This window comes from Callionymus lyra, chromosome 10 (assembly GCF_982586985.1).
Source record: "Callionymus lyra chromosome 10, fCalLyr1.hap1.1, whole genome shotgun sequence".
Classification (NCBI taxonomy): Eukaryota; Metazoa; Chordata; class Actinopteri; order Syngnathiformes; family Callionymidae; genus Callionymus; species Callionymus lyra.
In genome coordinates, this window is record NC_141827.1 from 25,373,375 (window position 1) to 25,390,338 (window position 16,964).

Consider the following 16,964-nt stretch of genomic DNA (forward strand, 5'->3'; position numbering starts at 1 on the left):
GGTTTGTCGCGAATTCGCGACATTCGTCCATAAGGGCTAAATTAATCAGTATGGCCAGATGCGCAATGGCACAGTACACACTAATATATTCAGATGGATTTTAGCCGTCACACACTTTCTATAGCAAAAACAATTCTTGTAACAATCTGTAATCATGTAGCAAGTTTTATGAATTAAATTATTGACGTTTATTTTTCCTCAGGAATGTTTTATGGTAAGCGAACCAGAGTTCCACCAGCTGAGAGTGAGGACATCTGTCTCAGTGAGAGTGGAGAAGTTGATGAGGAACACATACCTGCACAAGGTGGTAAAAATAGCAGTAATAATGCTATAATATTGTATTGTACAGACTTTCAGCTTTTGTGTTGTAAGCCACAGATTTGAGGACGTCGCTTTGAGAGCAGGTTGTGTAAAGTTCTACCTAACCTAAATAGAATAGTCTGTACTTTTCAATGTTTTTTTTTTTTAAAACACCAGGTGACAGCAGTGAGGAAAGCTTCACTGCTGAAGAGGATGATGAGCTTCCTAGTGTAGCTACTCCTGAACAAAAAGACAGAGTAGAGTGAGATGAAATAAAACCTTACATCCATTTCAATGACAACATGGCACCAAACAATGACAGACTTTTCAAAATAAGGCCACTGATTGATGCACTTCTTCCCAAATTTCAGGCTGTTCTACAAGAGCAAATGCTCTGTGTTGACGAGCAAATGGTTCCTTTCAAAGGAAAATCAAGTTTAAAACAATATGTCCCCAAGAAGCCACATACATGAGGATATAAAATAGTTGTGCTTTGTGACACAAAAGGGCTGGTGCATTCCTTTGATGTCTTTGAAAGGAAAACTGACCGTGTTCAAGTGTTCTAAGTGCAATGTTCACTTGTGCCTGAACAAAAATAACAATTGCTTCAGGGAGTTTCATGAGTAAGGCACCCCACAATTGAAACAGCTCAGTTATCGTTGTTATAGAAGTTGTTGTTATAGTATTAGTTGTTGAATATTCAGGTACTGCATATCTTGGTGTTAGCTTTTACTCAGTGCACCTGCACACCTGGGGGTTCCTTGCACCAGAGAACACACAGTGGGACCAGAAACGACCAGCTTATTAGTGACACGTCTGCAGCACGTCAGGTGACGCTTCTGAGGAAGACTTGAGTCACTTTTTTTTTATTGTTGTTTTCTTACCACTGTAATGTATATGTTGGCATTAAAAAATAAAATTTCATGCTTAAGATGGGAAATGTGTTTTTATTATATTTTGGTCCTCTAATGCCTGTTATGCCATAAAATTATTGTAAAATTGGATATGTCGCAAATTAGCGACATATCCAATTTTACAATAATTTTATGTTCTACGGTAAAAAAATGTTATCTTCAATTAATTTAGTCTCTGCTTGAAAGCAAAAACACACATAATTATTTTTTTTTTAACAATTGCAAATAAATTCAGGCATCAAGGGGTTAAATTAACATTTATTTTTTTCTACAAAAAAAAAAAAATCTAAATTTTTTTTTTAAAGATGACAGAATGTCAAGGAGACGCTCCTCCCTGACAGCAGTCTCCTTGTCTCCTCATCCCTCACTCATTTCCATCATGATCTCTTCTCTCTCCTTCATATCCCTCATCATTCGCTCCTCTCCCTGTACCTCCTCTCCTCTTTCTCCAAGTCATCTTTTCTCCTCCTCTCTTCTCTCTCCATAAGCTCTCTTGCGTTGATTTGCTGGAGCTCCAAAAAGTGTCCATATTTTTTTGGAGCTCATTCAGCGCATCCACAACATCCTGTCACGGGTGGAACTCGGCAGGAGACCCAGAAGCGGAAGTGGACAAATATCCTCGGAGCAAATGTTCAGGCAAAGTCTTTTAATATTCCAAGCGGTCGGAAGGGACCGAAACAAAAAACAAATCAGGAACTCGGGACGAAGGCAGGACGCGGCTGGAGATCGGGATCTCAGATCCGGAACTAAAACAAAAGAGAAAAAAAAGACTCACATGAGCAAAACAAGGTGCTGACAACGTCAGGGGTCTTCAGGAAAAAGTTAATACGGAACACGAGCAAAGAGAATCTACGAATGCCATGACCTAGTCTGGAAACTCAATTCTCTGGCGAGTTCTTCAGGTCCGCGACGCTCCTTTTCTGTGGGAAGAACCCGCCATTCAATCACCCCCAGCCGCGCACCTGCCCGCGTCTGTCAAGACAAAAGCAAAGACACGAACCACAACAGGAAACCGACTTCAAAATAAAACAGGAAAGCACCAAAACATGACAGTACCCCCCCCTCTAGGTAGTGCCTCCAGGCGTTCTACCCGGTCTTTCCGGGTGCTCCCGGTAAAAGTCTCGGAGGAGGGAGAGGTCCAGGATGAGTGAGCGGGAGATCCAGGAGCGCTCCTCTGGACCGTAGCCCTCCCAGTCCACTAGGTACTGGAAGCCCCGACCTCCGCGGCGAACCTCCAGGATCTTGTGGACCTTGTACGCAGGGTGATTGTCAATGATGAGCGGAGGAGGTGGAGGCTCGGCTGGCGCACTGAGAGGACTGGTTGAGACGGGCTTCAGGAGAGAGACGTGGAAGGTGGGATGGACCTTGAGCGACGGAGGGAGCTTGAGGCGCATGGCAGTGGGATTAATGATCCTTTCGATCTCGAACTGCCCCACGAACCTAGGAGCCAGCTTGCGTGATTCCACTGGAAGGGGAAGGTCCCGGGTGGATAGCCAGACCTTCTGGCCAGGTGAGTACCTCGGGGCTGGCACACGGTGCTTGTCAGCGAGGCGTTGATTTCTTGTGGCGGTGCGGGATAAGGCCGCCCTGGTCTGGTGCCAGACAGATCGACAACGTCGTAGGTGGGCCCGAACTGAGGGAACCGCTGCCTCCCTCTCCTGAGAGGGGAAGAGAGGTGGTTGGTAACCGTACGCTGCCATCATTGGTGACCTCCCAGTGGCAGATGAAGTTAGGGAGTTGTGAGAATACTCCACCCAGGGGATGTGCTGACACCAGGAGGCCGGGTGACGAGCCGACACGCAGCGTAGAGCTGATTCCAGGTCCTGGTTGGCCCGTTCCGTCTGGCCGTTTCTCTGCGGATGGTACCCCGACGAAAGGCTAGCCTTAGGCCCCAGGGATCTACAGAAAGCTCTCCATACCTGCGAGGAGAACTGGGGTCCCCGATCCGAGACAATGTCTACCGGGATTCCATGGAGTCTAAAAACATGTAGGACCAGCAGGTCCGCTGTCTCCAAGGCTGACGGTAACTTTATCAGGGGGATAAAATGAACCATCTTGGAAAAGCGGTCCACTACTGTCAGGATTACTGTCCTACCCATGGAAGGAGGGAGACCGGTGACGAAATCCACAGAGATGTGCGACCAGGGGCGACTCGGCACAGGTAAGGGTCGCAGGAGTCCAGCGGGGGGGCGACGGGAGGACTTTCCGCGAGCACACGTGGTACATGCAGCCACAAACTCCAGGACGTCGCGTGCCATCTCCGGCCACCAGAATCTCTGCCTGAGAAACGAGAGTGTCCTTGAAACGCCCGGGTGACACGCTACCTTGTGGGTGTGCCCCCACTGAAGAACCTGGGCACGAGCTGGCTGCGGAACAAACAGTCTATCAGGCGGTCCAGAGCTAGGTCCTGGGTCACTCTCCTGGGCCTCCTGAACAACCCTCTCTATATCCCAGCTGGCCGCCCTGATAAAACACCGCTTCGGAAGGATGGTCTCCTCTGCCAGACCCTCCTGGGAAGGAGCAAACTGACGGGATAAGGCATCAGGCTTAACGTTCTTACCTCCCGGGCGGTACGTCAGGGAAAAGTCGAAACGACCCAAAAACAGGGCCCAACGGGCCTGGCGGGAGTTCAGGCGCCTGGCCTCCTGTAGGTAAGTAGTAAGTTCCGGTAGTAAGTTCCGATGATCCGTTAAAACCAGAAAAGGTACCTCTGAGCCTCCAGCCAATGCCTCCACTCCTGAAGTGCCGCCACCACCGCCAGGAGCTCCCGGTTGCCAATGTCATAGTTCTGCTCCGCTGGGGACAGCTTCCGGGAATAGAAAGCACAGGGATGCACCTATGCCGGTGTCCGAAGCGTCCACCTCCACGATGAACTGACGGGCTGGGTCGGGGTGTCGTAGGATAGGCGCGGAGGAGAACAGCGAGCGCAGCCTGTTGAAGGAGTCGTCCACCTTGGAGGACCAGGTGAAAGCACTCTTGTTGGAGGTAAGCTGGGTTAATGGAGCGGCAACCTGGCTATAACCCCGGATGAACCTGCGATAAAAATTAGCGAAACCCAAGAGTCGCTGCAATTCCTTGCGGCTAACAGGCACCGGCCATTGAGCAACTGCCTCCACCTTCATGGGATCTGGCCGCAGCTGACCCTGCCCTAGAATAAAACCCAAAAAACTCACTGTGGGGACTCCGAACTCGCACTTCTCTGCCTTGACAAACAGTCTGTTCTCTAATAATCGTTGGAGAACGCGGCGGACGTGGCTGACGTGTTCCTCAGGAGAACTGGAAAAGATCAGAATGTCGTCAAGATAAACGTACACAAAATCAATCAAGAAGTCCCCTAAGACCTCATTGATAAGTCTCTGGAACACCGCTGGCGCATTGGTCAGGCCAAACGGCATGACCAGGTACTCGAAGTGTCCTAAGGGGGTCTTAAAAGCCGTCTTCCACTCATCGCCCTCTCTAACACGGACCAAGTGATAGGCACTTCTAAGGTCCAGTTTAGTGAATATCATGGCCTTGTTCAGAGGATCAAACGACGGGTCTATGAGTGGGAGGGGATACCGATTCTTAACGGTTATGCTGTTCAACCCCCGGTAGTCTATACAAGGTCTCAGGGACTTGTCCTTCTTACTAACAAAAAAGAACCCTGCACCAAGAGGCGAAGAAGAGGGGCGAATTAAACCGGCGGTCAGTGACTCCCCGATATAAGTGTCGAGGGCCTGGCGCTCCGGGCGAGAAACCTTGTACAGTCGACTACAGGGAAGTGGAGAACCAGGAAGTAGGTCGATGGCGCAGTCATAGGGACGGTGCGGTGGTAGGGATAGCGCCCTCTCTTTTGCCAAACTGTGATACTCCGGAGGAACGGAGGAAAGGTCAGGAGGGGGAGAGATGGGAAGTGGAGGACGAGAGGAAGTAGGTGCAGAACGGAGACACTGTGAATGACAATGTGGGCTCCAACCAAGTACCGTGGAGTTCACCCAATCAAAGTGAGGGTTATGGATACGAAGCCAGGGGAGACCGAGAACAATAGGAGAAGAGGGAGAAGAAATCAGAAGAAAACAAATTAACTCAGAGTGGTTACCCGAAATCGTGAGGGAAAGGGGAGTAGTCTGGTGAGTAACGTCGAGTAGTGGTCGGCCATCTATGGCGCAGACCGGGCGGGGAACGTCTAGTTTAACCAGGGGAAGGTTGAGGGAAAGGGCATTACTTTATTAGTATTAGGAAAATACATTTTTTGAAGAGAAGCATATATATATATATATATATATGCAAGAGTGTTTAAACAAGATTATTATGTTAACTGCTACAAGCTAGCCACTAGCTGCTAGATTTCCTGGGTGCATCAGCGATCTCACACCTTTACTTAAATGTACATCAACAGGACAAAAAAGTCTGCATGACAACACTAACACTAGAGCTAATATTTTAATTAGAATAACTATTAAATTTAAACACGTCATGTGTTAAGCAACACATGATGTTTGCCAATTTATATCACTCTCAAAATGTTACCCGATAAAGAAAAAATAGTAAGAATGTGAAACAATCATTAAATCAAAATTGGAGTTGGAAATTCTGGCATTGTGAAAACTTTAGTGGTTAGATGAAAATATTGTATTAATATTTCAGCATTATATTGTATTAGATCATTTCTGTTGTTAATGTTTTTGTCACCTGGACTCTCTCGAATTAGTTTTTATCTTAAAAAACGTGCCATTTAAACAGTTAATAACATTGTCAATACATTTTAAAGAATTCAAGTCTAAATGGCAACCAAGTCTTGGAAGGTAACAACAATTAGAGATCCATTTGCAATTTCATGCTTCCACTGGGAAAAAAAAAAGTTCTTTTTTGATGATAACTTTTACTTTATTGAAATAACATTTTTTTTTTTTTAAATCAATATCCAAGCCCCAAATGTAGTGATAATTTGATGTGATAAGAGTTGTAAGAATCCAGTCACTAAAATGAACAGTTTCAAGTCAGTTTCTTGACAGTTCTTTAAAAATCCTGTGAAACAATATTTGTGCCTCAAACTGTCAATATATGGAAAATAATAACCCCAGTGACAAGAGACCGGAGACTGTCAAATATTTAGGTTATAATAGCACCCAAGGCTAGTTAAAAATAAACACTTTTAAAATGAGCTAAGCCATTTATTAAAATATGAACTCAATTACCATCTCAGTCATCTCTGGGTGAGCCAGGGTCTGGTTCATAAAAGCTCATCCTTTTCGGTTGGTTTGGCACATCTTTTTTTATTTCCTTTCATTTTTTATCTTCCTTCCATTGAATACATAAAAGTACAACACATTTTAAAAAAGGTGGTTAAATGTCTCATACTTTGGACAACATTGCTTTTACATAAATGTTGTACATTGAACATGAATGAATGAATCGTTTATTTCGGGGATGACAGTTTGGTTCACATTTTATAATTTCATCATAGTTCAGATATTACATGCATGTCCCGAAAGGGAAAACAGCAAGAGAAGCTTGAATCGTATCTAATCCCGCCCCCATTAACTTCAAAATATTGATAGAAGTATAATCACATCGTATTTGGTAAAGAAAAACACAGTTATAATCATATCTTAAATTGTAAAGAAAACACAGGTATAATCATATCGTAATGTGTAAAGAAAAGCACAGGTACATTTATTCTCAAGTAAGAAATCACAGTTAAAATCTTGTCTTGATAACAACATTGATATGCTTTAGGATTTCACATGGCTAGGAAGATCCTGATTGCGTCTTCAGAATAAAATCACTAATTGAGCTTTCAATTGAGTTCCTGCATTTGTAGGTTTCCGCTTTCTTTTATTTTTGAAGTCGTTTTCTCTAGCTTGACTTTGAGAAACTTTTTCTTGAACCCTCCAATTCTGACATGACGTCATCGCATTAACGAGGCACAGCCGTGAGCCGTGGTGTGTTCACGTGTCATGGGAAACATGGCCACTGCTCGTAATATCGTATTAAATATAAATGAGTTACTTACTTGAAGAAAATCCAGTGTTTATCGTATTTATTGTTTGAAATCGTGAAAAAGTATGTAACCATTTGTTTTGATTTATATTAATGTAATTTAAAAATAAATGATTGTAAAACAAGTTGTGGCGTGGCTTAGCAACATACAATCTTTTTATCCGTGCAGGTAAAAGGATTATTCCCTATTATTATTAGGTTATTTACCTTTATATGAGTTATCTGGCTTGAGCTGGTTTTTCCTGCAGTGCAGATCATGTTGTGACAGCCAGACAGGATTCATAAACGTGTCAGAACAAAGCAGAACCATGAACTTGGCCACATTTTAAAATCTGTTCAGGTTTGGTTTGCAAATGGAAAATAAATAAAAATAACACCAACTTGGTCAAACGTGGCCGTTCAGTCGGCCTTCAGACCCTCCTTGATCAGGTTCAGCTCGTAGCAAAGAGTCTCGTAGCGGTACGCCATGCGGATCTGAGCCGCGTTGGTCTTCCGGATGTCGTTGCCCTCTGGACCCTCCTTCAAGTAGTTTTCACCAAGGAAGTGGGCCTTCTCCTGAAACAGCCAGATCCACATGAGATAAGACATGGAGGCAGTCGTACATGTTTCCTGGATGAGTTCCTCAGTGTACCTCATGAGACATGGCACTCTGCAGCACACTGTTCCTGGAGATCTCACACATGTCGCAGGTACTGAGCTTGAAGACCTGGGCTGCGATGGCGTATTCTTCCATCAGCGGCTCCTGAAGATTTACACAACAAAACTGCTTATTTTGACGTCTTTCTTGTGCAACTCAACAACAGCTACAAAGATGGCCGCACCCTGGTGTAGTGGAACTGCATGGGGTCGTCTGTGGAGAGAGACACCACCAGACCCTTCTTTTGGAACTCCAGCAGGGGGTTCTTGGCGTACTCCAGGAACAGGCTGTTGTTACTCGGTGGGGACATGGCGATGGGGAGCTGGGTCAGGAAGTACAGGGACTGCAGCACTGGACTCTGAGGTGGACCAGAGAATGAATGGTAAATTAAACGGCAGCGTTTTCACGAGGGACTACGTTAAGCAAACCTTCTTGAGATTGAGGCCGTGAGAGATGTTGTCTGCGGTCATGAAGGCAGCCAGCAGATGAGTGATGGCACCAGCTTCACCACAGTGAGGTCTGAACAAGAATGTGTTCATGCCCCTCTGTCTGTCCAGGAAATAAACAAGCATTATGATGAGCATATATCAATGTTCATGTTGATACGGTGACCGATAAAGATGTCACAGATTCAGTTTGAATATCGGTCTAACGGCTCGACTGATACCATCTCTGCTGCCCTCCATTCAGAAAACCTCTGTGTTTTCTGTGCAATGACAATAAAAGAAAGTCTAAAGTCTAAAGATGTCATTGTTTAAGATAAGATCAGAGATTATGGATCCCAGTAAAGTTTGAACTTGTTTTGTAACAACAAACACAGAGCGGTAACAACAGACTAGGGGTGTGTATTGCTAAGAAACTGGCGATACGACACATATTACAATACAGGGACAAATATACCATATATTATGATACTGTAGGAACAAGGTTTTTTTTGTGGTATTATGCAAGTATTTGACTCTGGCGAAGTCATAACTGCTGTCATTTTTTTTTAAACCAAAATTTGCCTAAACATTAGCATTAATCTATCCTCTCGTCCTCAGCCATCGCTGGGATGTTGTTTATTTATTAGCTGCGGAGGATGTTGTTAATTACAACACAAAAATGAACAATATTAGCATGTTAATTGTAAATACATTTAAAAAATATATTTTAAACACACTTTATTTAAATAGAAACCGTAAAGAAACTAGGATGAAATGAGTTGAAATATGTGTTGAAGGCCATAAATAAATAAATGTTTTTTTCTTGAGAACACATAAACAGTGCTTTGAGTATCATGAAAATATTGTGATATTTTATTGCAACGATATCTTCCTACAGCACTAGTCCTACTAGGTAAAACATTTTGTTACAATACAATATACAGTAGACTCTGAAAGATGTTGGCCCCATGTGTGAGTTAGTTTGACTCCTTGTTCTAAAGAGGAGGTGAAAACATCAACTCACCTGCGGAGCTGGTTGAGCACTGCGATGTTAGCATACATGTAATAGATGTAGTAGGTGTATGAAGGGTTCTTCTCATGGTCCCACTCCTGAGGTTTGGGGCTCTTGGTTGAGAACATATGACCACTGTGCTTGGACTCGTCATCTACGCTGTCACCTGGACTCAAGAGCCAGACAAACGTAGATTCAGTTTCATCAAGTTTCAAACGTTGGCTGAGGTTCTTTGTGTCTCACATGCTTAAGGAAAAGGCTGAGGTCCGGGTTGGACTGGGGGTCGATGGTGGCCTGGAAGACGGGCATGAAAATGTTCTCCAGCATTTTTCCAAAGTGAGGCACAAAGTTCCTGCCTCTGAAGATGTCACTGAGTTGGAGAACACACAAGAGAATCAAAATGCATTATCTTTGCAGACGTTGCAGGAAAAACAACACAATGATTTCCTAACATCTGGTCGAGTGATTATCAAAGTCAAATTCCACATTGAGTGAGTCATTGTCACGTTTGTAGACTCACTAGATTCTGGGGACTTGGATCATCCACTTGAGGTTTGGGGAGGAGACTCTGTGCTTGACGAACCAGCCGGAGAGCTAGGTCCACTCGGCCGGGTTGCACCCGTAGATGGACAGACGAGGCTCCGCGTACTGATACTTGGCATCCTCCAGATCGCTAGCAACTTCCTGGTATTGCAGGAGCACCGATCAAGATGGTTTGTCTTAACAAACCTTAAACCTTAATAAGGCTATTCTCGACTGACCTTGATGATGTTGGTGAAGTATTCTCCGTTGATGTGGTTCTCCGTCTTCAGGTACAGGTCACGCAGCTCGCTGGCACCGACAGGGTTGTATTTGGCGTTGAACTTATCAAAGCGTTGGAAGGTTTGTCTGCCCTTTATAGAGAATAGTCAAATAAATGATATTAAAATGAAACCTGTGGGAAGATGCTGGTAACTTACAGCGTGAACATCCAGGGAGTCCACAGTGAGGTCATAGGGGTGCAAGTGGAGAGACTCAAACAGCTCCTTCATGGTCACCTCTTTACCATTGAGCTTGTGCACCACGCGGTCAGCGTCAACGCGATAGGACCTCTTGATGAAGCGCAGCAGGTGCTTCTGGTTCATGCAGGTCGGCCGCGTGGATGTGAGTGTCCACCTGGAAATGAACAGGAAGAGAAAAGCTGATAATGACAACTCGCAAAGATATTTCCTAGTTAGTTAGTTATACAAATGACCACAAGAGGGAGACATTGACAACGATTTGACCGGGAGGCTGTTCCTCTTAAGATCTTATATATTCCATTCATCTGACGATATTTGTGGAAGATAACGTGTTATGAGGACGAGTTTTACCTTCCTGCAGTTGTAGAAATCTCTGTGAGGGTTCAACTTCAGCTTCTCCATCTCATTCAGCATTTCATGGACATTGAACTTGGACATGAGGAACTTGAGGCGACGATGAGTGGAAGTCTTCCTGCAGATGAACAAAAAACAAAATTTATACTTAAATTTCATCTTTAATTCAAATTTAAATGTTGAAACTTAAAATATCTTTATTGAAATGTTGTGTTATTGAATTATTCATCTTTGAACAATTTAATTCAATAATCTGTATATTGAAACTTTAGTTTAAAGAATAATACATTCATTAATTTCTATATTTAGTTGTTGAATTATTCTTTCATTAAAATAAACAAACATTTTTGAATGGACTTTGATATTCTAATTCATACAAATCCCCCCCCAAAAAAATTAATTCAAAATTATATTATTCTTATGCTTTTAAATTCAAAATAAAAAATGGTATAATAGTGGCAACATTTTTATATTAAATTATAAAAAGAAAGTTTTTTTCTTTTACTAATTAATTTCAAAATGAAATATTGTTATTATTATTTGTTATGTATTAGTGCCCAAATCTTTGTTAACATGTAGTTAACACAAGATGTAACACAAGATGTAGTTTTACAGATATACATTCTTAAAGAACTGACGTGGGGCCCTGAGCGATGAGGGCGATGAGGGCGATGAGGAAGTTCATGTCGTCGATGAAGGTGTCGTAGTCGGGGCAGGGGAGGTCTTTGGGCTGGTGTTTGTCTGCAACCGCAACATCATTGTACACGTAGATGAGACCGTCCTTGATGCGAGCTACATAACCCAGGTTTTTGGGCAGGGTCTTGGCATCTAAAGGGTCTTCATCCTTCTTTGGAAGAGGGGTAAAGACTGACACACAAACGACAGGTTAGATCTAAAGATACTTATAAACATCCACCCCAGGTGACTCTTTCCTCACCAGGCTGCAGCTGATCATCCATTTTGAAAGTTTCTCCCTCAACTTCACACAGGTACTGAGACGTGGTTACTGGGAAGCGCTGGAAGGCCAGCCTCATGTACTTCTCTCTGATGGTCAAGGCTCCATGGTCACCTACATCACAGGGAACAATCAGTCGCCAAACATCCATGATTTATACATCTAATCATTTTAAAGAAAGAGACCACTGGCATAAATTCAAATAAAATTGAATATCATCAGACTGTTGTGTAATTGTTATGGCTACTAAAGTGACAATATGCTAAGCTTAAAATATTGTTTTGGCGCCCTCTAAGTCCGAAAAGTGTAACTGCAAGATGTAAAATAGACAATGTGCCATACCAAAATGATATGAGCAATTTTATTGAGTCTGTTTCTTATGTCAGATCAAAATGTCTCTAAGAACGTCAGCCATGTGATGTAGTCACATTGACACAATCAGAGGCAAAGTTACCTATTTAATAACATAATTAAAAATACAGCTAGATAGTTCTACTACATCAGCTGTGACTGTTTCAAATTAAACCTTTGTGGTTGCAAGAACTATTATAAGAATGAATTTTAAGAAAGTAAAAAATACTATTTTGTAAAAGAAAGTATTCATTTTTCATCTTGATAGTAATAATAACAAATTGCATATATTCAATCTTATGTAGTATCCAAGCAACATTTTCTTCCTCCATTGGTAAACCTCTTTATTTAAATCAAGTAAGCGAATATCTGTGCTATTAAACACAAAATAACCTCCTAATAAAAATGTTTCCAGTTCTCAAATTCGTTTTGCACTCCAGGAGAAATGTAGCCAAATAAACCAGAGCCTAAAACAGAAACTTCTCACGACAGTGTCAAGTGCACGGTCAAGACACCGAATGCCGACATGGTTCACTTTCACACGTGGGCAGAAAATCCACAAACAGCTGTTATTTCAGTCTGAGACGAACTAAACTCTCTGCCAAACACACACATGTCACATTACCAGAGATTCTAGTCACTGATTTTTAGTGACAAAGAAAACAGTGTTCTGTAAATCAACGATATTTTTACCTATACATTATATCATCTGTTGGACATTAATAAACCCCCGGTGAAATTCCAATGCCTTTCTTTATCGCCTTTTTGGGCCAGTCGTTCAACGGTAATCTGGTCAGATTTTGGTTATTGGATTAGAACAAATCTTGAAAATAAATTGGTTTTAAGGGAAAGAAGGATTCTGAAACTCTGTTGGATCATGTAATCTAATCCTCTTTTAAATCTGGATAAAACCTTCAGACAAAACATTTTAGTAGCATCTGAATAACTTTGTTTGGAGAAAAAAAAAACAAGATTATCCTGATCCCAACAGGGAGTTCGACTTCATGAAGGATTTTGGGAAGGAAAAGTTTTTTAATTGGTAAAATGAATTTCTATCATTTTGAATAAATCATCCACTTATATTTTGTATTTGATTTGTTCAAAAATAAAGTTAAAATGATCTTGTACCCATTAAATAAAGAACAGAATCAATGACAAACACAAATGGTATCTTCATTATTTGTGTCCTCACTGCGTATTTATTTATTTATTTAAAAACAATCAAAATAATTCCATTCTGTATTTTGTTTACTATTGGACCTTTAGCTTTTTTAAATGTCAGACTCTTAAAATACATCATAAAAATATGTTTGTTATTTTTGTTTTTTGTCTCAAGAAAAAAGACAAAAAAGTTTTTGTTTGTTCTTTACATTTCTAATATCCGAAAATCGGATATGTTGTCCCATTTAAAGCAATCAACTCCAGATTTGCTCACTTTAAAACTAATATCAGGTTGATCCAATCAAAAGATTAACAACCAAAAGTGATGCAGCATTTCACTAAAACACATATTTCTTCAGGTACTTGTGTCGGAATTTCATGGCCTTGTTGGATCCAAGAGAGGTTCATAATTTTATTTTCTACCAGTTATATTTTGGTGAGAAGCAATGATGTACCCCAGAGGCGTAGTCTCCGATGATGGCCACTCTCTGGAAGTCAGGTACTTCCAGGTAAGTGGGCATGTCCACTTCCAGAGACACTACAGCAGAATGGGCAGCCCCGTGGGCGGTAAGCCGGCATCGTCAAGGTGCGGAAGTGCTGGCGGTGAGGAGATCAGGTCGGTGAAGAATGAACACAGTGTAGGGACCAGAGACAAAGATGGTGTCGAACCCTCACCTTTTCACATGGAAGATGCAGGGCATGCTCCTGGTGCAGGATGGGACAGTCCTCAGCCACATCGAACATGGAGATCTCATCACAGACGTTCTCATCTTTGGTCTCGGATGCAAAGACCTTCTCTGCAAACGCCCTCATTCCATCGTCGGTCTCTGACAGGGAGCATCGAGCCGTTCAGAGAAATGTTCTCATGCTTGTTGTCGACTTAATGATGCTGAATCTCTGGTGAAATGGCAGACAAGGATCTAAACTGCTGCATACAGACTCCAGCACATGCCTCTTACACGGGCTGCAGAGGTCTCCAGTGCCCTCAGTGCACACAGAGGACTTATCGGCCACAGATCCAGATCCTGTTTGACGGTTTGGAAGCCCAATAAATAGGAGTTCAAAGCACATTTATTAAGGACAACATGATGGATGGAAGCACTTTAAGCAGGGCAGATGAAATCAGATCAGTAAACAAACTGAGAAGGCTTTCAGCAAAGAAAGAATTTAGATTATTGATTCCACATCTGTCTGATTTCATGTGACTGCAGCTGGTTTTCGGAAGCAATCTAAAGAGACCACCTATGTTCAAACTCTGCATGCACCTTGACGACTACAGAAAAACACTGAAAACTTAGACTCAAAGACAACTGTTTCTACCTAAAAACATCCGTACTTACTTGATGAACCTGATCAAGACCAACAAGAGTAGCAGCACCCAGAAAAGGGATGGTTAGAACGTTAGATATGTTAAATATCAGGAAATATTTTGTGAATATAATATAGTATATAGGGACAATGTTTATTAAAAAAAGGTGCATTATCAGTATGAATCTACTTTTTCCAAAAGGGGTTGATGGTAGAATGAGAAACAAGGTTCAACACATGCACTTCACAGTGTCAGAGTGACAATGAGGAGAGTGAAAACAATCCTGATGGAACATTCATTTAAAAGCACATGCAAATATTAAAAAACTGACTGTGCACAGAGGCAACTTCCAAACAAGTGTTTAAGAAATCAATGTATTAATGTATGAGTTCACTTTCAGATCAGTTGGGTCCATTTATGCCTCGACTGAGGGTCCGAATTAAACAGACGGGTCACTGAATGTGAACAGAAGATTAATAATTGACTCATGTAAGCTTTGCTTTGCTGTTTTTAAATAAAGCGTTTTATCCACCATCAGTGAATAAATGCTTTACTTGCACTTTTTAATATTCTATCCTCTCTCTTGCACTTACTTCCTGCTTCAGCTGAGTGCAAAACATCCCCATCATGGAGGGACAGTCCAAGTTAGAGGGAAACCAAACATGTTTTACAGAAGAGGTCAACAAAAAAGGCTATTAGATTATTGCTTTTTGACAAACTACAGTATGTCAAGATTGTCTGACAAGATTCTTTTAAAACAGTTTTCAAATTTTTAAGGATTTAACGTGACTTCGTACTGAGCTGAGCTATTATTAGCAGCCATTGCAACGTCGTTGGTATGTTGGGTTCAGAATACAGGAAGGAAATATTACCCACAACAGTACAAATCAACTCTTCCTTTCCACGCTGTAAACTTCTGAATGACGTAATCTGAAGATGTGCATTTACAAGCTAATCTCCAGTTTGTTGATCTTTTTTGTTAGTTTTACTATATATTTCTTATTGAATATGGTTTCAGTCAAACATAGAAATGTACAATTCTATTTCGTCCCTACTGACCGCCAGAGGCGGTGCTTCAAGCACTGAATGTATCCATCTTGCGCATGCGCAGTTCGAGTTTAATACCAACAAAGTCACCTGTGACCCCTGATGACCCAGAAGGGTATATCTTCCGGTGACATCAGAGGATCTGTTCCTTTTCATCTTCTCGCTGCGCAAGTAGCATGTCACCGAGCTAGCTCAAGGACTAGCTCTTTCGTTGCCGGTAGTCACGCGACTTCTGTCGGAACTTTCGCCCTCCAGAGACTGCAACGAACTTTTGACGCGGAGAAGTTGTAGCGGCTTGCCGTGGACACTTCCGGAGATCGTCATCGTTTGGCTGAGTACCAATTTTCTTATCATTGAATATCAGTACAACCTGTTGTGCTCGCTTTTGGTTGTATTTTGATTCATTTCGGTGAACGGAAGCGTACTCGCTCCCTCTCCCGACATTGTACTCTATATTTATATATCATTGAATATAAGTACAACCTGTTGTGCTCGCTTTTGGTTGTATTTGATTTATTTCGGTGAACGGAAGTGTATTCGATCCCTCTCCCGACATTGTACTCTATATTTATATATCATTGAATATCAGTACAACCTGTTGTGCTCGCTTTTGGTTGTATTTTGATTTATTTCGGTGAACGGAAGTGTATTCGCTCCCTCTCCCGACATTGTACTCTATATTTATATATCATTGAATATCAGTACAACCTGTTGTACTCGCTTTGGTTGTATTTTGATTTATTTCGGTGAACGGAGGCGTACTCGCTCCCTCTCCCGACATTGTACTCTATATTTATATATCATTGAATATCAGTACAACCTGTTGTACTCGCTTTTGGTTGTATTCTGATTATTTCGGTGAACGGAAGTGTACTCGCTCCCTCTCCCGACATCGTACTCTATATTTATATTCAATGAATACCAGTACAACCTGTTGTACTCACTTTGGTTGTACTTTTGATTTCTTGGTGACGGCAGTGTTTTCGCTCCCTCTCCCAACATTGTACACTAAATATTTATATATCGGTGCAACCTGTTGTAATCGCTTTTGGTTGTATTTTGATTTCTCTTGGTGACGGCAGTGTTTTCGCTCCCTCTCCCGACATTTATATTGCTGTTTTTTCAGCTACTGAAGTATGATTCTTTTATATTTGTTGGTGACGACTGCGTATTGCTTCCTCTCCCAGCATCTGTGATACTTCCATCTCATATGTGTAACACTCGTTGGTGAAGGCTGTGTTTTCGCTCCCTCTCCCAGCGTTTGTGATAATTCTATCTCATATGTGTAACACTTGTTGGTGACGGCTGCGTGTTCGCTTCCTCTCCCAGCATCTGTGATACTTTTATCTCATATGTGTAACACTTGTTGGTGACGACTGCGTATTCGCTTCCTCTCCCAGCATCTGTGATACTTCTATCTCATATGTGTAACACTTGTTGGTGACGACTGCGTGTTCGCTTCCTCTCCCAGCATCTGTGATACTTCTATCTCATATGTGTAACACTTGTTGGTGAA

At 42.1% G+C, this 16,964-nt stretch overlaps 1 pseudogene; it reads right to left on the reverse strand.

Annotated features, from left to right (window-relative positions):
• Positions 1–7,580: 7,580 nt before the first annotated feature.
• On the reverse strand, positions 7,581–15,772 carry LOC148071212 (AMP deaminase 1-like; annotated as a pseudogene).
• Between the last annotated feature and the right edge of the window lie 1,192 nt (positions 15,773–16,964).